Consider the following 24,553-nt stretch of genomic DNA (forward strand, 5'->3'; position numbering starts at 1 on the left):
GCCGGGCTGCCGCAGCGCGCAGCATCAGATGCCGGCGGTCGCAGCCGCTTCCTGGAAGCCTGTGGTCTTCTCTGCGCCTCCGCCCACGGAACAGACCAGTTTGCTGTTCACATCGGACACACAGTGTTCCGCCGTGCCTGCAGAGCCGTACAGGGGCAAACAGCCGGGACAACTTTAGTAACGCATCAACGTTACGGTAACTGGCGAAGTACTGAGTTTTGGTGGATTAGTGACACTGGTCACAAGAGTAGGATAGGTTCTAGATCTTAATTCTGCTCGTTGTTATACAAATGTGATTAGGGGAAGGAAAAATACGGCGTACAGCAAACGTAACGCCATATCTTGTAATAAAAACGCAAGAAACAGATCAAATTCCCTCCCTTATCAGTATTAGTTTCTTCTTTTCAGTCCTTTTTAATGACACCTTGATGACTGTGTTTAGTTTCTATTCTGTATGCAGTTTTCGCCGTCATAGGAAGGGCTGCTCTCAAGACCTGATCATATCTGCCAAACCAACGTGAGCCCGTTATCCCTGTCATTCCGTCTTCTACAACATCTTTTAACGGCCTAAGCGTTTTGCTTACATCAGAATGTCTACCCTGACCTAAGGAAAGCACAATATTTAAGAAATACTTGCTGCCTGAAGTTACCTATATCCTGCAAACTGAAGTACCGATCAACAGAATACAGCTGGCTGGAGTGGCCGAGCGGTTCTAGGCGCTACAGTCTGGAACCGCGCGGCCGCTACGGTCGCAGGTTCGAATCCTGCCTCGGGCATGGATGTGTGTGATGTCCTTAGGTTAGCTAGGTTTAAGTAGTTCTAAGTTCTAGGGAACTGATGACCTCAGATGTTAAGTCCCATAGTGGTCAGAGCCATTTGAACAGAACACCACACTATGAAGCTAAAGTTTCTGTGGAGACCAACTACAAAAAGCCACATCCTCAGGCAACACGACACACTAAATTTCCGTGTTGTCACATCCGAAATGCAATTTTGAAATAATATTTCTACGATCAACAAATTTTAAATTAATTAACCACTGCCTCATAAACTATAATTCTCTCTTTCAAAACTACCGTGATTCCAAAGAAACTAATGCAAAATTATACGGCCGCTTCTGAAGCACATTAATACTGATATTTCCGCTGCTTACCAGTTTAATGTTGCAGTTAGAGAGTACAAACATATAACATAAAATTACTCACAATGGATAGCAACTAATATATAACTTGCCCTTAAAGGCTGCTCTATACAGAATGAACTGAAACAGTTGTCAAAACCTTCCCAGAATTAGATAAAAGCTTTCAGCTTAATTAAATCCTACATCACGAATGGCTGATTAGGAGTATGCTGTATAAATAAGCCTCATTATACTTTGTATTGTATTTAAAAGAAAAAAATGAAATGGTTTAAAAGATATATGAATTTTTATGCAATTAAACACTCGAAACGATCAGTAAAATACTGTTGCGACGTCGGCACCGCTTCTGACATACCGTACCTAACGTAGCTATACACTGCTAAGTGCTTCGGTTTTAGTTGCAAATAACGGTGATTTTATAGTGACTAATCACATAGACAAGAATCTTTTAGTGCTATCATAATCATGATTATTTTGTGCCTCCACAGCTGAACAATGTGAATGTCAATAAAACTCACATCAGCTTTCTTACATTGACGTACATTACGACAAACCAGTTTTGTTCTAAATCAACATCTTCAGGTGACAAAATGTCCAGATTTCGTCACTCACAAAATGCCTTAAACCTATTACATACACAAGGCTAGATATCGGCAAACCTCTTAAACCGTCTGATTTAAAATAACATGCTACAATAATGATCGGCAATAGGAAAGGAGACTCGCTAGTTTGAACAGCTAAATTATCAGAGAAAATTTTGCTTATTTATAAAGAAAGAATACTATTAGAAATTCGATAATGTATCCGCAAACTCTTTAAATCTTCAGTATTTAGGAACTTTAACCATATACTTTTAAAACTATTGAAATTTCAAATAAATGTCTATTTTTATGCGAGAAATATGTAGTTAATGAATATAAATTAATAGCTGTAAGATTTATATTGGATATTGTTACCTCATATTAACGTGTATTGGTACTGAACGCGCCAACCTTCTGTCGAGCCGTACGCCTACTCGTTTTCACCCTCCTGTGACAGCAATATGGTCTTGGCGCGGTTACTACACGCCTCTGCGTCGTGGTTAAAATCTGAAACAGCGCTGTTGGTAGAGGTAGGGGATAAACTTTTGCGTAAGTAGTGTAACAGCTGTTTCTCGTGTAATTCTGTTGAATTCTTCGGTATTTCCAGAAAGCAAAAGTCACTTGCGACCAATCCACCTATTCCCAGCCGATTGCTTCGGAAGGAAGACGCTTTTTTAACCATAAACTAAATTTTTACACAATAAAGGTTAGTTGTGATCTAACATAGCAGATGTGTTATCTCCTACATAAAAATGTCTGAAATCATCCGTCTACGTGGTAGAATCCGGCCTTGAGGAAGGCCAGTGTAGGTTCTAAAGATATGGAGTTTCAAAAAAACCAAACTTACATTCATATTGTTTCTAGATTTAGAGAAAGCGCTAGAAAATGTTGGATGGACTGTACTCTTAGAAAATATGAAGAAAGCCTGAATAAAATACTGGAAGCCAAAGGTTATTTACGGACTTTATAGAAACCATACTGCACTTATAAAAATCGAAGGGCGTGAAAGGAAAGCAGTAGTTCAGAAAGGAGTGTGATAGGGTTCTAGTCTATCCCCAATGGAATTCGGTCTGTATACTGAGTCAGTGGTAAAGGAAATCACGGAGAAATTTGGAAACGGAATTAAATTTCTGTGAGAAGAGATAAAGACTTCGAGATTTGCCGATGCCATTGTAGTTCAGTCAGAGACGGCATAGTAGTTGGAAGGTCAAATGAACGGAATGGATAGTGTCTTGAAAAGAGGTTCTTAATATGAACATCAACAAAATTATAACAAGGGTAATGGAAAGTAGTGTAACTAAATCAGTCGACGTTGAGAGAATTAGAATAGGATATGAGTCACTAAAAGTAGCAGAGGACTTACCTACTTGGACAGCAGGACATATGATAATAGCCGAAATATAGAGGATATAAAATGCAGACTATCAATAGCAAGAAAAGTATTTTTGAACTACAGAAACTTGTTAACATCGAATATAAATTTAAGTATTAGGAACTCTTTTTCTGGAGGTATTATTCGGAGGTGTAGCTGTGTACGGAACTGAAACGTGTACAATAAGCTGCTCAGACAAGAAGAGATCAGAAGCTTCTGATATGTGGTGCTGTAGAAGAATCCCGAAGAGTATACTGAGGCATCAAGAAATAGTGGGTAGATGGAGAGTTAGGCATGAATATAAGTAAACGGGTTAAAATGAATGTTGACTGCTGTATTTATTTAGAGATCAAGAGGTTTGCACACGATAGACTAACGTGAGGGGCTGCATAACCAGTCTTGGGACTGAAGACCGCAATAAGAATAACAACAAGAACAAAAGGGGCTGTTAAGACTCACTGCACTTTTTATGTACCATTGTTCGGAGGCATACAGGTCTTTATCATTATCCTTATGCACCAAGACGTTAATATTGATACTTCTCACAACATGACAAACACAGCAACGCAGTACAACAACATATGAAAAGAAACAAAAAAAAAGTTTGTACTTATGCTGATATATACAATCAAGTATCACATTTTAGAATATTGAGAAATATCCATTGCAAATCACAATAATGAATGCACTTGAAAACTTCAAACACTAAGTGTAATAGATATGTTAATTTTTTAAATGTATTATCGGTTCACTTATTTTACCAGGCGCATTAGCCTAAAAACGTAACACTGTTCCTAGGGAACTGAAGCATCACAGATTCGATTGAGATCAGCCGTCGTGAGTTGGCGCTGTTATTCCCTACAACGACTACACACGGCGGTACGTCGCTCTAGACTACCGGTGAACGAATCTTGCTACTCCGTCACAACTATGAGCGCTACCAATCCTTGAGAGAGCTTTAATGTTAGTCTGGATTACTCTGCGGCGTCCGAGGCTTTGCCTTCCTCGTCAGCTAGGTCAAGAAGCTCGGATGGGGCTTTCTCGAGCTTAGCTTAATAGCCGTGTCCTGGCAGCTCCCCTAACAAAGATGCTTACGTTAAATGAACTCCTTAATCTCACAATCAGGTAATCTTATCATAGTTACACAACAAAACTGTTATTTTGTATAATATCCCTGAACCAGTACCAACGACCACATAACCGAGAGTACAAGAATTTTTAAATAAGTCATTACATATTTGATGTAGTGTGCTTGCAAGAACCATTTTAATTATAAAGGAAATCATTTTCATCGCAAAGTAGAAGAAAGAAAATTTCTTAAATTGTGTGTGTGTGTGTGTGTGTGTGTGTGTGTGCGTGCGTGAGTGCGTGTTGAGTTACTTGTCTTTCCTCAAATTTTTCGATCTACCATCGAATGCGACGTAATGTTTTCAGATATGTCTCCAGTTTTGAGGTTAAAGGAAAATATAGCTCGATTACACATTTCAATAAGTATCCTGTTTAGCTCGGCACTATATCTGTATGTATCTCTTTACATAAGTATTGTATCTGTGTGTCTGTTGCAGGCTGTGTGGGTTTACATACTAAGGATGATGTGCAAAAACCCTATTCGCCTTATACTCTATGAATCGGCGCAAGTGTTTAACTTCTAACCCGAGTTTATTTATCTGTAGGATCATTTTCTTCAGTATGCCAAGCATTTCATTCAGATTCCACACTAAAGCGAACAGGAAAATTGGTTTAGAGACGCGCAGAAGACAGGGACATACAATTTCCAACAACCCTATGCCTGAAGTGCGTCATGGTTTCCAGCCTAATCTATGAGTTCACGATCGGATTACTTTTTTTTTTTTTTCAAGAAATATGTAACAATACAATTTTCCCAGCGTTATTGCAAGTATGTGGAACAGAAATAGAAACTAATGATGCGAAGCTAAATGTAAGCTTTGTGTATAATTAAGAACAGGAAGTAGCAAGTGATGTATCCTACTTCCAAAATATCAAGGAATACCACGAAAATGCCAGTAATTCAAGAAAATGACTGTTGAGTGTTAAGTGTAGAACATACGACACATAATAAACAACGAAACCAAGTAAGTGTCAAAAAACCTGGATTTTAAAACGCCTTCCAAAAGTAAATAATTTACGTGTCTGTTAGGTAGAACCAATTCAATATCAATATCGAATGTAATTACACTGAGTAGAAATGTAGCACACAAAGTTATGCGTAATGCTGCTAATATCGCTGTATATTAACTGGTAACATTGCTATTATGAAGCGGTATTAAATTTTTAGTTTCTTAATATAGCGCAACGTCTCTTAAGAAGTACAAAGATGGTCATATTCGACTCTTTTACTTACAACATGCAAGTATAGAGGGCGAACTTCACTCACATCCATGAAGAAACGTACCACTGGTGATGTCATTAGTAAAGACATTTCGAAATACAGCCTTTCAAATTCTGCTAACGATTCGATTATTACTGAATACAAATGGTAAGACTATACAATCAAGTAAAAAAAAATTGTAAGAACACGAACGTAGTAGGAATTTATTTGTTAAAGAGAAAGAGTAGCGTATAAAGCAACCGATAGGGACGCCTTTCAGAGGGGCGGAATGGTATTAAGTAATGCCGCAGCAACTGTCTTTGTTAGTACGTCAATGGCGAGAGTTGAATGGCGCATGAGGGAGCACAGCAGCAGTGCGTACAGCCTTGTACGTCACGTAGATTGATGGAGCCGCTAATGCTCTCAGCCGCACCTGGCTATACCCTCCAAGACTTAAGCTACGAATTAGGAGTTCTTAATGATCATGTCGCTTGGGGACTATTTAGCTGTTAGTGTCGAGGGTAATGACGATTGCTGTTTGAATAATATAGCGGAAGGAAACTGTCACCACCTTAGAAGTGCCCTAGTTTATCAACGACATTAATTTCGGAAGGGACGTTTTAAATGCTCATACGATTACGGTCTGTCTGGAAACTGACGAGCGAGTAGGCCGAGTTCCCATTCGCTCTACCCCACTACGTCACGAGAAGCACCTAGACGCCGTTTTATTGGTACGTATGCGACAGCGTGCGCTATCTAATATATTCCAAAACAGAATTCTTCCGGGGCTCAGACGTCAGATTCTGTTTGTGACAGAATGTTAGGGTCAAGTTTTTTGGATAGCCCTTGATCTAGGGACCATTTGCTTACCCTGCCGCCGTTGGATAAGCAGCTGCCAGCAGCAAGTCGTATACTCCTAGCTTACTTATTGGTTACAGAGTTTAATTCTTAATTTTTTTGCGTGTTTTTGGGTACTTGCATTGTTTAATTCATAAATTTCGGGCGTATTATAGTATTTGAGAGTTGTAGCATCGCGCTTTAGTACCTGAATAGTGTAAATTCGCGTAGTCGTCTGCCTTCTGTTTTTGTTTTGAACGGCCTGTGTCGGTTGGTCACAGCCAGTGTGCTCCCTGCCGCCGTTGGATAAGCAGCTGCCAGCAGCAAGTCGTATACCCCTAGCTTACTTATTTGTTACATAGTTTAATTCTTAATTTCTTTGCGTGTTTTTGGGTACTTGCATTGTTTAATTCATAAATTTTGGGCGTGTTATAGTATTTGAGAGTTGTAGCATCGCGCTTTAGTGTTTACTTCGTAGATTCTTACTTACATTGCGTGTTAGTTCCGTATAGGAGGTGTAATTTCGAGTTCTAGTTACTGTAATCGTAAATTCAGGCAGATTGTAGCGCAGTCGTTAGGCATTTGTACAGGTTAGTTCATACATTCTTTGCGTGTTTCCCTTGCGTTATCTAGGCACTGACTCGTCTTTCAGTAACTGTTGTTCAACATCGATTAGAATGGACAGGGATGACTTCGGTCGCGCAGCTTGAGGCTGTTGCCAATGGGCACCACTGTGGGGATTCGGACTTGGGTATCACGGGAATGTCAACCTCGTCCCGTCTGTCCCCAGATCGGTCTGCCGCTGTGGTTGCCCCGGTTACTGCCCGCAGTGGGGCTGAGCGCTCGCCTGTGGTTGATTGGGAGGTCGTTCCAAGGCGTGGCAGGCAGCGAAAGACGTCCCCGGAGGCTGATCAGAAAGCCTCCCCGGTGCGTCTGACGAACAGGTTTCAGGCACTGTCTCTGGCTGAGCCAGATGAAGTTGCCTGTCCTATTTCAGAGGATGATTCTCAGCCTTCAAGGTCCGGGCAATCGCAGAGGGTGCGCTTATTGGTAGTTGGGAGCTCCAATGTTAGGCGCGTAATGAGGCCCCTTAGGGATATGGCGACTAAGGAGGGGAAGGAATCCAGTGTGCACTCCGTGTGCATTCCGGGTGGAGTCATTCCTGATGTGGAAAGGGTCCTTCCGGATGCCATGAAGAGCACAGGGTGCAGCCAGCTGCAGCTGGTGGCACATGTCGGCACTAATGACGTGTGTCGCTTTGGATCTGAGGAAATTCTCTCTGTATTCCAGCGGCTATCTGATTTGGTGAAGGCTACCGGTCTTGCTTACGAGATAAAGGCAGAGCTAACCATCTGCAGCATCGTTGACAGAACCGACAGCGGACCTTTGGTGCAGAGCCGGGTGGAGGGTCTGAATCAGAGGCTCAGACGGTTTTGCGACCGTGTTGGCTGCAGATTCCTCGACTTGCGCCTTAGGGTGGTGGGGTTTCGGGTTCCGCTGAATAGGTCAGGAGTTCACTACACTCAGCTGGCGGCTACACGGCTAGCGGAGGCTGTGTGGCGTGGACTGGGAGGTTTTTTAGGTTAGAAGGCCTCGGGAAAGTATGGGGTGGGCTGCAATCTCGAATGGTGCATGGCAAATACAGGACGTGCTTGGATCAAGGAACAGTCGGAATTGTAGTTGTAAATTGTTGTAGTTGTGCTGAGAAAGTCCTTGAGCTTCAAGCGCTAATAGAAAGCACATAAGCTGAAATCGTTAAAGGTACAGAAAGCTGGCTAAAGCCTGAAATAAGTTCTGCAGAAATTTTTACGAAGTCTCAGACGGTGTTCAGGAAAGACAGATTAGGCAGAATTGGTGGTGGAGTGTTTGTGTCTGTCAGTAGTGGTTTATCTTGTAGTGAAGTCGAAGTAGATACTCCGTGCGAATTGGTATGGGTGGAGGTTATACTTAACAGCCTAACTAAGTTAATAATTGGCTCCTTCTACCGACCCCCAGACTCCGATGATACAGTTGCCGAACAGTTCAGAGAAAATTTGAGTCTCGTAACAAATAAATACCCCACTCATACCGTTATAGTTGGTGGGGACTTCAACCTTCTCTCGATATGTTGGCAAAAATACTTGTTCCAAACCGGTGGTAGGCAGAAAACATCTTTCGAGATTGTCCTAAATGCTTTCTCCGAAAATTATTTCGAGCAGCTAGTCCACGAACCCACGCGACTTGTAAATGGTTGCGAAAACACACTTGACCTCTTAGCCACAAACAATCCAGAGCTAATAGAGAGCATCATGGCTGATACAGGTATTAGTGACCACAAGGTTGTTGTAGCTAGGCTGAATACCGTTTCTTCCAAATCCACCAGAAACAAACGCAAAATAATTTTATTTGAAAGAGCGGATAAAGTGTCACTAGAAGCCTTCCTAAGAGACAATCTCCATTCCTTCCGAACTGACTATGCAAATGTAGACGAGATGTGGCTCAAATTCAGAGATATAGTAGCAACAGCAATTGAGTGATTCATACCTTATAAATTGGTAAGAGATGGAACTGATCCCCCATGGTACACAAAACAGGTCCGAACGCTGTTGCAGAGGCAACGGAAAAACCATGCCAAGTTTAGAAGAACGCGAAATCCCGACGATTAAAATTTACAGACGCGCGAAATTTGGCACGGACTTCAATGCGAGATGCCTTTAATAGGTTCCACAACGAAACATTGTCTCGAAATTTGGTAGAAAATCCGAAGAAATTCTGGTCGTATGTAAAGTACACAAGCGGCAAGACGCAGTCAATACCTTCGCCGCGCAGTGCCGATGGTACTGTTACCGACGACTGTGCCGCTAAAGAGGAGTTATTGAACGCAGTTTTCCGAAATTCCTTCACCAGAGAAGACGAATGGAATATTCCAGAATTTGAAACACGAACAGCTGTTAGCATGAGTTTCTTAGAAGTAGATACCTTAGGGGTTACGAAGCAACTCAAATCGCTTGATACGGGCAAGTCTTCAGGTCCAGATTGTATACCGATTAGGTTCCTTTTAGATTACGCTAATAGAATAGCTCCCTACTTAGCAATCATATACAAGCGCTCGCTCACCGATAGCTCTGTGCCTACAGTTTGGAAAATTGCGCAGGTCGCACCAGTGTTTAAGAAGGGTAGTAGGAGTAATCCATCGAATTACAGACCTATATCATTGACGTCGGTTTGCAGTAGGGTTTTGGAGCATATACTGTATTCAAACATTATGAATCACCTCGAAGGGAACGATCTATTGATACGCAATCAGCATGGTTTCAGAAAACATCGTTCTTGTGCAACGTAGCTAGCTCCTTATTCGCACGAAGTAATGGCCGCTATCGACAGGGGATCTCGAGTTGATTCCGTATTTCTAGATTTCCGGAAAGCTTTTGACACCGTTCCTCAGAAGCTACTTCTAATCAAGCTGCGGGCCTATGGGGTATCGTCTCAGTTGTGCGACTGGATTCGTGATTTCCTGTCAGGAAGGTCGCAGTTCGTAGTAATAGACGACAAATCATCGAGTAAAACTGAAGTGATATCAGGTGTTCCCCAGGGAAGCGTCCTGGGACCTCTCCTGTTCCTGGTCTATATAATTGACCTGGGTAACAATCTGAGCAGTTCTCTTAGGTTGTTCGCAGATGATGCTGTAATTTACCGTCTAGTAAGGTCATCCGAAGACCAGTATCAGTTGCAAAGCGATTTAGAATAGATTGCTGTATGGTGTGGCAGGTACTTAGTTAACGCTAAATAACGAAAAGTGTGAGGTGATCCACATGAGTTCCAAAAGAAATCCGTTGGAATTCGATTACTCGATAAATAGTACAATTCTCAAGGCTGTCAATTCAACTAAGTACCTGGGTGTTAAAATTACGAACAATTTCAGTTTGAAAGACCATATAGATAATATTGTGGGGAAGGCGAGCCAAAGGTTGCGTTTCATTGGCAGGACACTTAGAAGATGCAACAAGTCCACTAAAGAGACAGCTTACACTACACTCGTTCGTCCTCTGTTAGAATATTGCTGCGCGGTGTGGGATCCTTACCAGGTGGGATTGACGGAGGACATCGAAAGGGTGCAAAAAAGGGCAGCTCGTTTTGTATTATCACGTAATAAGGGAGAGAGTGTGGCAGATATGATACGCGAGTTGGGATGGAAGTCATTAAAGCAAAGACGTTTTTTGTCGCGGCGAGATCTATTTACAAAATTTCAGTCACCAACTTTCTCTTCCGAATGCGAAAATATTTTGTTGAGCCCAACCTACATAGGTAGGAATGATCATCAAAATAAAATAAGAGAAATCAGAGCTCGAACAGAAAGGTTTAGGTGTGCGTTTTTCCCGCGCGCTGTTCGGGAGTGGAATGGTAGAGAGATAGTATGATTGTGGTTCGATGAACCCTCTGCCAAGCACTTAAATGTGAATTGCAGAGTAGTCATGTAGATGCGGATGTAGATGTATATGAAAAGAGAGATCGTTGTACTGTAACTATATTACAGTATAGTGCCAAAGCTTGAATATTACAGAACTCCTCCAGCTCTGGCAAACGAAGTAAATCGGTTGGTTCCTTTTGCATTTTATGAGGCGTAAGGAGTTTTTTTTATGGAATTACCATTTAGTTCTTGGTCGCTTCCTAAGAAAACCCGAAAAATACGTTTTTCGACACAAAATCGGAACTGCGGAATACAAGAATTACATGCACAGCAAATGGGTGAAATTTTTATAAAATATTCGTAAGAACCCATTCTCGAACAGACTTGACCATTTTTCTTGATACCTTTAACCGTGTACTAGATGCAGAGGTGCATAGTTACCACTTTGTACACGTAAAATACACATGCAGTGTCCGGTGTGAGAGGAGAATGTAGTTCATAATGTGCTGTAACGCGGAGAAATATGGTGTAAAGTATCTCCGTTATCAACAGAAGGGTTCTGTGAAAGGGTACTGAAGCACTTGCTAAATTTCTGTACACGTAAAATCTGGTGTGAAGTGTAAAATAATATTTGTTATTCCAAGTAAACGATCAAAATTTTACTGACCCATTAAGCTCGTTTCATGTGAAGGAAACCAGAGGAAAAATGCTACTATCGGAGCGGGTAAAGGCTAATTTGCTCCTTTTTTAAAAGACTTTGACTGGTAAGTTGGATAGTAGCTGCTTTATTCTACCTTCCAGAGCATCATTAAAAAAAATTTGGGATGTGAGCACATTCGCACATTTTTATGACAAGAGAGAAGATGGCGGTGGTACTGGGGAAGAGGTGGGAAAGTAATAAATACTGGAATAAATAGACTATGGTTGTCGTATAGAAAGAGCGAAGGAGACAACAGTAGTGTGAGAGGGACACTATGGCGGTGGAACGTAGTTGACAGCGACAGAACAGTGCTAGGTGAAGAGTGAAGGAGACAGTGCCAGTGCGACAGGAATAAAGAGAAGGACAAAGAGAAAGTGGGTGACAGGCAGTGATAAGGTTAGACGGAGCTTATTGCAATGACAACATGGCAGAGTGAGATAGCGAAAAGAGGAAGCTGCAGTGGGAAGGAATGAATGAGACAGAAACTGTAAGAGAGAGCAAGAGAGAGACAGTGACATTTGGAGGAGACTATAATAGTAGGACAAAAAGAAGGGCACTGTGACTCTGTGACAGGAGAGTGTGACAGAGAGGCACAAAGAGATAATGATAATGAGTTGGACTGAATGAGTGAGTGAGAATGGGCAGCTACGAGTGTATGGTTATGAGTGACTTATAGCGATGGACTAGTGGGTGTGAAAGACAGTTAGAGGAGCTTGTTAGAGTTAGATGTTATTTGCATGTTAAAAAGTGTGCGAATATGATCGCAAGCGAAAATTTCAGGGCAAATTTTTAAAGGTAGAAGGAGGCAGCTGGCAACTTACTGTTGAGTAGGAGTCTATTAAAATAAGAATATAGTTATCTTTCTTTTTGCTCTGACAAGAGCGTTTTCCGCTGGTACTGTTATACCGATACTTTCGTCGCGCGTATTTTGTCAGTGGGGAAACAATGCGCAGACACGATTGGCGAGTATTTATTTTTCTCGAAATTTAACACCGTACGGAACACAGAAATTAGCAATTAATACACCAGATGCGGCATAAGTCAGTTAACCGCTGCGTATTTCAGTCCGTAGTCAAATTTTAGATATGTAATTAAGAAATATCCATCACATCGAAAAATCGCCAAACCTGTGCGCATTGAAAATTGTTTAAAGTTTGTTGGCATAACTGTCTTGTTATTAACAAGTGGTAATCTCAGCCTGGGCGTCATTTATGTATTCATTGTAAGCGTGAAACATGTCCATTATGAACAAAAAGTTGCCTGCAGAATAGCGCCTATTTGCTTCATAATTGTGGTGGAAATTTGATCGAAATTATAAAGATGTAGGATGATCTTTCGTTGAAAAGTTCCCGTAAACAAGCCATTATTCGCGCACGCTGTCTACGGGTGCAAAGTGAATCGGAGTTTTGAGGTGACAGATTGTGTAGCTCACTTACCACGCACCCGCCGCTCAGAATTAGTAACTACTGAAGATATTAGTTCAAAACCAAATAAATCTTTAAGAAGAACTTGTAGGGAACTATAGTTATCCGACAGAAGTTACAGGAGAGGGTTAGAGACATTATATCTGTAGCCTTATAAGCATATATTACTGCATCCCCCAAACCAGGATGACTGATCAAAGGCGTGAATTCTTTGAGCGGTGTACCATCCGCAGTGAAAGCGGTTATAACTTTTACAGAACAACCCTATGGTTTGACGGAGCATGTTTTAAATTAAGTGGAAGAGTTTACAAACACAAGTGTGTGTATTAGTAGACTGAAGATTCGTAATTTGTTGTTCAGAAGGGGATAATCTTCCTGGAGTTACGGTTTGGGCTCCTATGTAACAAAGAACAGATACACCCTTAATTTTTCGATGCGACCAAGACTACAGAAAAGTATCTTGAAATTTTAAGAGCAGTTATTACTGAATTAGATAAAGCCCCTGTATTTGAAGCTGTACGAAACAACCTCGTTTGCCAGAACGACGGTGCCCCTCCACACTACGGATTACACGTCAGTTCACTTTTGGAGTTCAGTTTTCAGTTGTGGATCAGAAGGCGAGGTAAAATCGACTGGGCTCCAAGATCACCGGATCTCACATCTTGTGAGTTCTCAGTGTGCTGGATACTGAAAGTCAATGGTTTCGCTACAAAACCTTTAAAGCTACAGCATTTAAGGGATTTAAGTGAACTAGAATTTGAAAGCTTTTTTGGTAATAATGAGCAGTTACATGACAAAATATGTAAATCATTCTTTAAGCGACATGGTAAATGAACCTGCGACCGTAGGGGTCCCACGGTTCCAGACGGTAGCGCCTAGAATCTCTCGGCCACCCCGGCAGGCTACAAACTATAGTTCCGCACTTAACAGGAAGTGGAGGAAACTTTGAACAATTTCAGTGGGACAAATTACTTTGTATGAACCATTACAGTTACAAAAAACTGTACTGCATTTTCGGTTAACTGTCTTTTGGCGCACCATGTATCTCATGACAATATGAAATAACGGAAGTGATACGACCGTGAAACAAACTATAGATCAAATGGTTCAAATGGCTCTGAGCACTATGGGACTTAACTTCCGAGGTCATCAGTCCCCTAGAACTTAGAACTGCTTTAACCTAACTAACCTAAGGACATCACACACATCCATGCCCGGGGCAGGATTCGAAGCTGCGACCGTAGGGGTCCCGCGGTTCCAGACTGTAGCGCCTAGACCCGCTCGCCACCCCGGCTGGCTACAAACTATAGTCCCGCACTTAACAGGAAGTGGTTTTTGTTCACTGCACTAACGAATTATCGATGTTAGATGAACACATAATGAGCCTACAAATAACTATCAACAATTTTAGGAGTGAAATTGTAAATCTTGTGCGACATGGGCAGAGACATAGAAATCTATAAAGCATATACCTCCATTGTTTAAATTTTCAGCTATTCAGTGACATACCTGTTTTCACCCCATTCTTATGTACACTGCCATCATTATAGCACTGTGTAATCATACACTGATCAGCCAGAATATTACGAACACCGACCTATCATCGACATAAACCCGTCCAGGCGATAGCAGCGTCGCCGGCGAGGAATCACTACGGCGAAACTCACACAGACTTTAATGCTGGGCAAAGTACAAGTCTGACTGAACACACAGTGCTAAAATGCTCCTGTTTTAAAAGACGTTGACTGCAAAGTTGGATACCAGCTGCCTCACTCTGCCTTTCCGAGCATCTTTACGACGGCCTTCCACAGCTGACGACCCATTCACGTACCAATGTTAACACCACGACATCGCAAATGCCACTGAAAGCCCGCATCTCGTGGTCGTGCGGTAGCGTTCTCGCTTCCCACGCCCGGGTTCCCGGGTTCGATTCCCGGCGGGGTCAGCGATTTTCTCTGTCTCGTGATGGCTGGGTGTTGTGTGCTGTCCTTAGGTTAGTCAGGTTTAATTAGTTCTAAGTTCTAGGGGACTGATGACCATCGATGTTAAGTCCCATAGTGCTCAGGGCCATTTGAACCATTTTGCCACTGAAATGAGCACTTGATCATCGGTACTGGACGTTGGCGTAGAGGCAGAGTGTTGCAACGTCTGATGATTTCCGATGCCTCCTTCATCATACCCATGGGAGGGCGCGAATCCGTCGTCTACCAGGGCAACAGTCCTTCGACACCTATACTGCAAGGCGTAGACATACTCGTGATGGGTCCACTCTGCTCTGGGGAGCATTCACTTGGGCATCCATCGGTCAAGTGGAGCTCATGCAAGGCACCATGCCGGCCAAGGAGTATCGTAGAGTGGTTGCAGGCCATTTACTTTCGTTCACAAGCCGGGAGCGGGATGGAGTAGTTCGAGGAACACAGTGCCGAGTTACAGTTGATGCACTGACCTTCCAACTCGCCCTATCTGAACTCAATCAAACACATACTGGATGTGACTGAACGTAGCATCAGAGTTCATCGCCCCACTCCCCGTCAAACAGCTAAGTTCTCACGTCTCCTTGACAAACCATCTCTGCAGGTTCCGTGCAAGACTGTCATCAATTTGAGTGGCATGGTGTTGAGAGATGATGCAGTCTCGGTTTTGCAGAAAGGTCTCAACTTCGCTCCCACCCCCAAGTTCACTCCGGTCGCAGAAATTGTTAGTGCTGTTGAACAGGTTGCAGCTCGACTTCCGCCTGAATCAGAGGAAGAAATACGTCGTGAAACTTGTCTTGCGTTGACGAAATCCAAGCCGATGAAGTCAAATATCACCAGTAAAGAGAGGGCGGCCATTCGTGATCTGAGGGAGCGCTCTGAAATTGTTGTCTTACAGGCTGACAAAGGCAATGCTACAGTTGTTGTCTCCCATAAGGACTACACTGATAAGATGCAGAGCCTGCTAAATGACGATTCCTACCGGAAGATCAGCGTTGACCCTACAAAGAAGGTGGAGAACAAGACGAGGGCGCTTCTCAAGGACGCAGATTTGCCGGAGGGTGACGCTAAGAAATTGTTACCCCAAGGTCCGGTACCGCCTAGACTATATGGACTCCCGAAGGTTCACAAAGAGGGGATACCATTACGCCCCATTGTCAGCAACATCAGGGCACCTACATATTTGTTGGCCAAATACCTGACGGGAATATTAAGTCCTTATGTGGGTAAATGCCCTCATCACATCCGTAATTCCGTGGATTTTGTTAAACGCCTTGACAGCTTCAGGTTGGATGAGTCAGATATCATGGTGAGTTTTGACGTCGTTTCCTTGTTTACGAGGGTACCCCTGCGAGAGTCACTAGAATTGATTAGTCAGAAGTTTGACGAGAAGACCACTGAACTTTTTAGGCATGTCTTGACTTCCACGTATTTTCTTTTTAATGGAGAATACTACGAACAAACGGAGGGAGTCGCCATGGGTAGCCCACTCTCACCGGTGGTAGTGAATTTGTACATGGAGAACTTCGAGGAGGAAGCCCTGTCGTCATCCGTATGGAAACCTACTTGTTTTTTCCGTTACGTGGACGACACATTCGTCATCTGGCCACATGGTATGGATAAACTCCTTGACTTCCCTACACATCTAAACTCCATACACCCCAACATCAAATTCACTATGGAGACTGAAACGGAGGGTAAATTACCTTTCCTTGACGTCTTGGTCAAGAGAAGGGCTGACGGCACCCTAGGTCATGGGGTGTATCGGAAGACTACGCACACTGATCTGTATTTGCACGCAGACAGCTGCCACCACCCTTCACAGAGGAATGGGGTACTTAAAACTCTAGTACATAGGGCGCGCACTATCTCTGACGCAGAGAGTCTACCCCAGGAATTGGAACATCTGAGAACTGTATTTCGAAAAATTGGGTACTCAGAGTGGCAGATTCAACGTGCTCTCCGCCCAACCACTGCAGCACAACCTCTTGAGATGGATGAAGTCACGAGGGAGGAGGTAGGCACTGCATTTATTCCATACACAGGCGCACTCTCGGGGAAAATCGCTCGCATTCTGAAGAAACACCGGGTCGGAACTGTGTTTTGTCCTCCAAATAAAACTCGTGCCCTGGTGGGGAGCGCCAAAGATGACCTCGGTTTGAGGAAGGCCGGCGTGTACCAGATTCCGTGTCAATGTGGCAAGTCGTATATTGGTCAGACGATGCGTACCGTCGAGGATCGATGCCGTGAACACCAGAGGCACACTCGTCTGATGTATCCGAGCAAGTCGGCGGTCGCTGAACATTGTTTGTCGGAAAATCACGCCATGGAATATGACCGCACGAGGATTCTGGTACAGGCGTCGAGATACTGGGACAGCGTTGTTAGAGAGGCCATCGAAATTCGCACCAATGACGACCTCATAAACCGTGACTGTGGCTATAATCTTAGCAAGGCTTGGGAACCAGCGATCGGGTTAATCAAGAGTAAATCGAGCAAACGTATAGTTGTGACGACCACGGCGGACAGAGCCATCACTCCGACGTCATCTCAGACGCCGTCGCAATCTGTTCCACCGCGCAACCGTGGCGCGGGGCGCGGACGGCGGAGGGAGCGCGCCGCGGGCGGAGGGTATTTAAATCGGCCGCCGCTGCGACCGAACCCACCAGGAGACAGAGCAGAGTACGCACGCAGATCGCGGCAGACATTCCGGATTCGCGCGAGAGATGTCGAAGCGAACGGAGCTACGTACTGCGAAGGGTGTGGCAGATCGCCGTCCGGCGGAACTTGCTACGTCGGCGGCCCCATCTGGCCCCCCACTTATGACGGACCACGCAACGAATGAGAACATGATGGATATCGCTATGGATGCGCTTACAGTTCCGCTTCCGGAGTCGGAAGAAGACGAGCCGTTGGCCGTACCACCGCCTCGTCGGTAATCCGGCAAAAGCAGAAGAGAAGAAGATACAGCCCCTACCGGCGGGCGCAGCTCACCGGCTGAGAAGCGATAGAAACAAACGCCTGCTGACGATGCTGACGGATTCACTCGCCCGAAGCGACGCCATACAGCGCGACGACGGGTGATGTCCACCCACGAGCCGGCATCCACTGCCAACACTTTTGCTGCCCTTGAGGATGCCCCTGAGGAACCGCCGCGCCCTTCCACGGCGCCAAGGAGGGATGCGCCACTTCCGCCGATCGTTCTGAAATACGAAGGGACCTTCCGGCAGCTGCAACAGCTTCTCAATAGCTGGACGACGGCAGTCTACAATGTGAAGGTCGCCGGAAGAGACATGTACAAGATTACGCTGCGCTCAGCAGACGACTACCGACGCGTAACGCAGGAGGCGTCTGAAAGGGCAATCCCTTTCTTCACTCACGCCATCACACCGGACCGCGTCCTGAAGATTGTCATCCGGCATCTGCCCTTCAACATGGAGCCGGATCACATTAAAGAAGAACTCGAAGAGCTCGACTTCAGTGTCAGAACCGTGGTCAAGATGAAGCAGCCCAAATCACGTGACTACATGCCCCTGTTTCTCGTCATCGCAACCGATACACTCGAGAACAGGAAGCTCTACCAGCTCACCCGACTCGCCAACGTCTCGGTGACCACAGAAGACTTGCGCGCCAAGAGAGGCCCTGTTCAGTGCTACCGGTGCCAGGGCATCAACCATGTCGCCCGGCATTGCTCCATGCCTGAAAAATGTGTGAGATGCGCCGGTGCACACCCAGCGAAGGACTGCCTCATCCCTCGGAAGCAGCAGCCAACGTGCGCTCTCTGTGGGGGCGCTCGCGTTGCCAGCTACCGCGGCTGTGAAGCTTGGAGACGCGCCAGTGCTCGTCAGCGCGGCCAGCCAGTCGCCGCGAAACAGAAGAAGTCTGCCAAGGCTGAACCTACAATCTCCCACGCCACGGTTGTCGCCAGAGTACTGGCGCCCCGCCGACCCAACAGCGATGACGCCGACCATGCAGGCCCTCAGGCACGTCGCCGCAATAGCGACTCACACACCCGCGATGTTTTTGAAGACGCAGGGGCACGACATCCACTACTAAACTGCGCCACTCCACCTGAGCAGAATTCGTCGGACTCGGAACCGGGCCCCTCCTCTGCTGCCCTACCCGTGACGTCTGATGCACGCCCCCAACGCCGCGGCGGCCGGCGCAAGACGGGGGGTCGCACAACCAACGCTCCAGAAGAAGCCACATACAATGGCGAAGAGGTGGCCACTTCCATCGGCGCCAGAGACGATACGGCTCCTGCCGCCTCCGCCACGGACATCGCCAGTCCGATTACTCAACTCACCGCACTTGTGGCGAGCACGACAAAACTGCTTGATGTCCTCACGCAGCACCTGACCGCTGCACAGAAGATTGCCGCTCCTGCAGCCACCAGACGCTCCTCCACTACTCATTGTGGGAAGTGTTAGAGGACTCACGGTCGTCGCGTGGAACACCCTCTGTCTACGCACACAAGCTGGCGAATTTCGTCAATTTCTTCGCGATGAAGCCGTGGACATCTGTCTGCTCAGCGAAACCCACCTTAAACCAGGCATTGCAGTCAAAGCGCCAAACTACTCCTGTTGCCGTGCTGACAGGCCAACTGCCGGCGGAGGAATGGCCATCTACATACGGAATGGGATCCGTCACCACCAGATTCAACTGCCGCCGCACGTGACTCTGGAGGCGATTGGAGTTGTCGCGCACACGTCAGTGGGAGCCATAACCTTCATTGCCATCTACAAACCACCGTCGCATCCATGGGTAGATGCGGACTTAGAATCTCTTCTCTCCATCGGAGGCAAGCTGTTCATCGCTGGAGACTATAACTCCAAGCACGTCGCTTGGCGTTCACGACTCACCAACAGAGACGGACGCCGCGTCCTACGAATCGTGGATCGCAATGACGCCGTGGTAGTGGGTCCCTATGATCCCACCATCTTCCCCGCTAATGGACAACCGGACATCGTCGACTTTGCGGTCGTGAAAGGCATTCCGCACCGCATCCTCGCCTCGACACGGAATGTTCTCTCCTCTGACCATGTGCCAGTTGTTTTTGACGTCGACCTAGACCCACTGGAGTTACCCAGGCGTGGGGTGTCACTCTCTGCAGTCAACTGGGATCTATTTCGCCACACCCTGATCGAGTCCCTAGCTGGGATGCCACCTGTCGACGACGCAGAAGCTGAAGATTCCCTCCTCCACTTCACAGACGCCGCCCTCGCCGCAGTCAATGAAGCGGCTCCGCCCAGACGCGAGCGCCAGGACCACTCTCGACAGCTGCCCCCCGATCTCCTTGCACAAATTGCCGAGAAGAACAGAGTGTACCGCGAATGGCAGCGTACACGGAACCCCGCCACCAAACGGCAACTCAACCGTATGCGGCAAGAAATCACGGTGGCTGTGGACAATCACCGCAACCGGGAGTGGGCTAGCCGTGTGGCGACTCTTCAGCTTGACGACGGGTCTGCCTGGAGGACCACGAAACACTTCCTACGGCGAACGCAGCGTATGCCGCCTCTCCGAACTGCAACCGGAACTGTCTCCAAACCAAACGCGAAGGCTGATGCCCTCGCCGATGTTTTCGAAGAGAACTTCAAGCCTGTAGAGGATCCACTGGACGCAGCACATGAAGAGATGGTCGCCGACCGGCTCCCTCGCTACCTGGAAACGGAGGGCGACGATGACATCGCGGCCACAACTCCTGAAGAAGTCTCGACGGCTCTGAAGGCCCTCAATCCGAAGAGAGCTGCAGGCCCTGACGACGTCTCCACTGCCATGCTGAAACAACTGCCTGAGGACGCCTCTACTCACCTGGCTGCAATCTTCAACAAGATCTTTCGCACCGGCCACTTTCCCCTGCAGTGGAAGCATGCTGAGATTGTGGCTATTCCTAAGATGGGAAAAGATCTCCGGCAGCCGAAGAGCTATCGCCCAATTAGTCTGCTGCCTGCCATCTCGAAAGTTTTCAAGCTCATCTACCTGAAGAGGCTACAGCAACGCGTCACCGCCGAAGCTCTACTCCCAGATGCCCAGTTCAGCTTCCGTAAGGGCCACTCTACGGAGCACCAACTTCTCCGACTCGTGGAAGAAGCCTTCGATTCCCTGGAGAGGCGCGAATACTTCGGAGCAGTCTTCCTTGATGTCTCGCGCGCTTTTGACAGCGTCTGGCACGATGGGCTGCTCTTCAAACTTCTCGAAATGGGGGTCCCTGGATCCCACATCCGTCTGCTACTGTCCTTCCTCGATGGACGGACTTTTCACGTACGTGCAGAAACTGGCCTGTCAACAGTCCGTCCCATCAGAGCAGGCGTGCCACAAGGGTCGGTCTTGGGGCCGATTCTGTACACGCTCTACACGGCTGATACGCCGATGGTCCCTCGTGTGCACCTAGCACTGTACGCCGACGACACTGCGCTCTACTCACGAAGTATGCGCGCGGACACACTTCGCCAGAGGTTGCAGCACGCTGTCGTCACCCTAGCCGATTGGGCCGTCAAGTGGAAACTCCAGTTCAACGGCGCCAAGACGCAATTTTTCATTGCAACCCGTCGTGTCATCCCAGCCGCTCTGCCCCCACTCGTCGTTGGAGGCAGTCCTGTCAACTGGCGACCGACAGCGCAGTATCTTGGCGTCACCATAGATCGCCGCCTCACCTGGGGCCCACACGTGAAGGGCGTCGTAAACAAAGCAAGGGGTCGACTTCTCCAGCTCTACCCCCTGCTCAACCCGACGTCGACTCTTCCTCCGCGACAGGGCGTCACGTTATACAGGGCGCTAATCCGCCCTGTCTTCGATTACGCGGCTGTCGTCTGGGGGAATGCGGCAGACGACCATCTGAAGAAACTACAATCTCTGCAGAACAGGGCTCTCCGCCTCGCGCTGCACCTGCCGCGGGACTTCCCATCTGGATCACTCCACGACCTCGCTGAGGTCCGCAAAGTCAAGGACCACGTCCGTACGGTTGCCCGCCGCTTCTACGAAAAGGCGCGGCAATCCGAGAACCGGTACATACGCTCTCTGGGGCAGAAGATACGGCGCAATGCCAATACACGCTGGCCCCAGCTCCTTACAGCATAGGCTGTCACTGAAGAAGAAAAAAGAGTGGAAACAACCAGAAGCCAATCACCTCTAGAAGACGCACCACCAGAAATAATGGGAGGCAAAACATGTATATGTTGTGAACTCCGCTTTACTCGAAGAATGAAGTTTCTTCGCGAAGAAGCCACGCAGCTGACCGAACCCAGTTCCCTCTGAGCAGCCATAGCGTACGGATCTCCGTGCCGGCACGTTCACAGGAGCTCAGTCCGTCAGTTCACCTGATGATGGCGACATGTATGATCGCCGAAATATTGTGCCCGTTGGACACTATAGACCGGCAGCACACCCGTGGATATTTAGATATTGAATTGTCACAGTGGACTTCCTAGTTCCGGTTTTATAGCAGTGAAAATGGTTTGGATATATTGAAACAGTAGTGTTTTTACTATAACTATAAAGAAGTCAGAAAATAATTTATTGCCAGTTTTATGCCATAAAACATAATATTTATTGGCAGCTGTTAGTTTGTTAGAGGAATTACGTCGATAAAAAAGTAGACCACAATTATTTAACTTTTAGAGCTAACGGTATTTTTATGAGCGACGGGTATAACTTCAGTTAAATTACACACTTTCAGTAATTGCATTGTTTAGTCTAGCATTTGCAGTCTCTGTAAACTACTAACACTTATTTCATATTTTGCTTGAAGCTATTTTTTACCATGAAATATAAAAATGTTTTATCTTCATGATGGATAGTAGAATTAAGTGACGCGTTATGTATATAAATATGAAGGTAAACAGTAACAGAAGAAAATGTTTCATTTATTAAAAATATCAAATATTCAACTGAAATTAATTAATTTTAATGCTGCTTCTAGTTTCTGGAAAGTAGATTAATTACGGTTTTTGTTAGTCACAATAATGGCACCGTGTCGTAAACGCAACGAAGGTGTTTTATTGAGAACAGATTTCCAAATTTAATCGTCTTTATTTCATTTACCTTTTTTAGTTACTCTTGCGACACTCACGAATATATTTGATCAACTGTGTCGAAAGTCATCAGTCCCTGCTTTTCTACAGCAAAATGATCTTAATGAACGCTTGTGTGTTTATTCTGTCGGAATAATTCATAAAAATGATGTGTCCCAGCCACTATGACTGCTCAGATGGAAGCAAGTTATAAGCGTCATTTGCGTTGTGCTGTGACACAGTTGTCTGCCCTTCCGGGGAGCACAGCTGCTGTTGGCGGAGCTGTTCCCAGACATAGCAACATGCTGAGCACAGTCTTAAAAGCTAGAGCAGCTGCTCCCTCATTAGTGGCATCGCATTATGTGCTGCGCTTAGTTAAATGAGATACAGCATGCGACATTCCTGCTGGCCGATATCGCTTGAATATGCAGATAGTTGTCGAATATCTGCTGCTGGTTTTCGCTTGCACTTGGATGTATCTCTACGGTTACTGGTATTATATTTAGGAAATTTAGTCTACTTCGACTGTGTTCCCCACTATTGTAACATATTTACGCTGTAGCATGTTTTCTTCCACGCAGAAAGTACATAGATTCTGTATGTCAGCACATTTTGTGAAAGTGAAAACTTCAGAAAAAGTTGTCTTTGGAAATAATATAACGCATTTCACAGCATCTCCCTACAGGTAGAATATTCCACGAGTGCATATTAAACGATTCCCGTATTAATGTACTCGAAATTTCTAGTTGTCACTGAACTCGTGCCTAATAATATAGAAATGAACGGATGATACTTAGAGAATGTCTGTAGCATATGTGGACCAAATGAAAATTTTCTGTGTTTTTGCGTGGAATATGTGGTTCACATCTTGTGGAGAACCGGGATAGAGCTCAAAACCAGATAAGTATCTGTCGTATGCACGAAAACCAATTACATGTTTTTAAGTAAGAAAATAAATGCAGATGCTCGTTAAGAAGCGTGTAGGATAAGTCTACAACTTGTCACTATTCTTGAGTGACTTACACGGCCAAGAAGCAATGAAGCGAAATAATTCCACTACTTTGGAAGTATATTTATGAATTTCCCTGAAGAAAGATATCTACACTGTAGGAGCTACAAAGGTGTCGAAACAGAGTTGGAAATTATGGAATATGTTTCTGAACGGATACAGACGTTTGTGAATCGTGGACGGTAATGTAAACTGAAAGTGGAAAACAATGGAAAGATTAGAAAGTGTTGGAAAAAATATCCAAGGGAACTGTAATGAAAAGAAGCAGGTTGCTAAGGTATCCACCAGTAGATAAAAGAGCATAGGAATAAATGGCAGGATAGAAATCTGGTAGAGGAAAAGAGCACCGTAAACATAAGTTTAGGAATAATTAACTTGGTGTTGTGGACCAGCAGCTGTAAAAATTAAACAGATGTTGGATTATTACTACATACTTAAAGTTCAATACCGTGCAAGAATTAGAAAATAACTATAAAACCGTAATATGCCGAAAAATGATAACTCATAAAGGCACAATATATTGAAGAGCAAAAGACTGGTCTGTTTAGTAACACACATGAGCTGGGAAAGAACTCTGCAATATTTTCATGAAATGATATCATAATCTTTGTCGGATTACCAGATGTCATGGCACATTGGTTAGCCGTCCAGTAACTAGGTTCTGTCCATGTATCTGCATCATGTTCGGATTGATCCGACTAAGACCCGATAAGCTCAGTTTCTCAATTTGGCCTCTTAAAACAGCACCGTAAAAAGATTCACATTCTACGATGTGGAATAATTTCAG

The sequence above is a fragment of the Schistocerca serialis genome, chromosome 2, assembly GCF_023864345.2.
Source record: "Schistocerca serialis cubense isolate TAMUIC-IGC-003099 chromosome 2, iqSchSeri2.2, whole genome shotgun sequence".
NCBI lineage: Eukaryota > Metazoa > Arthropoda > Insecta > Orthoptera > Acrididae > Schistocerca > Schistocerca serialis.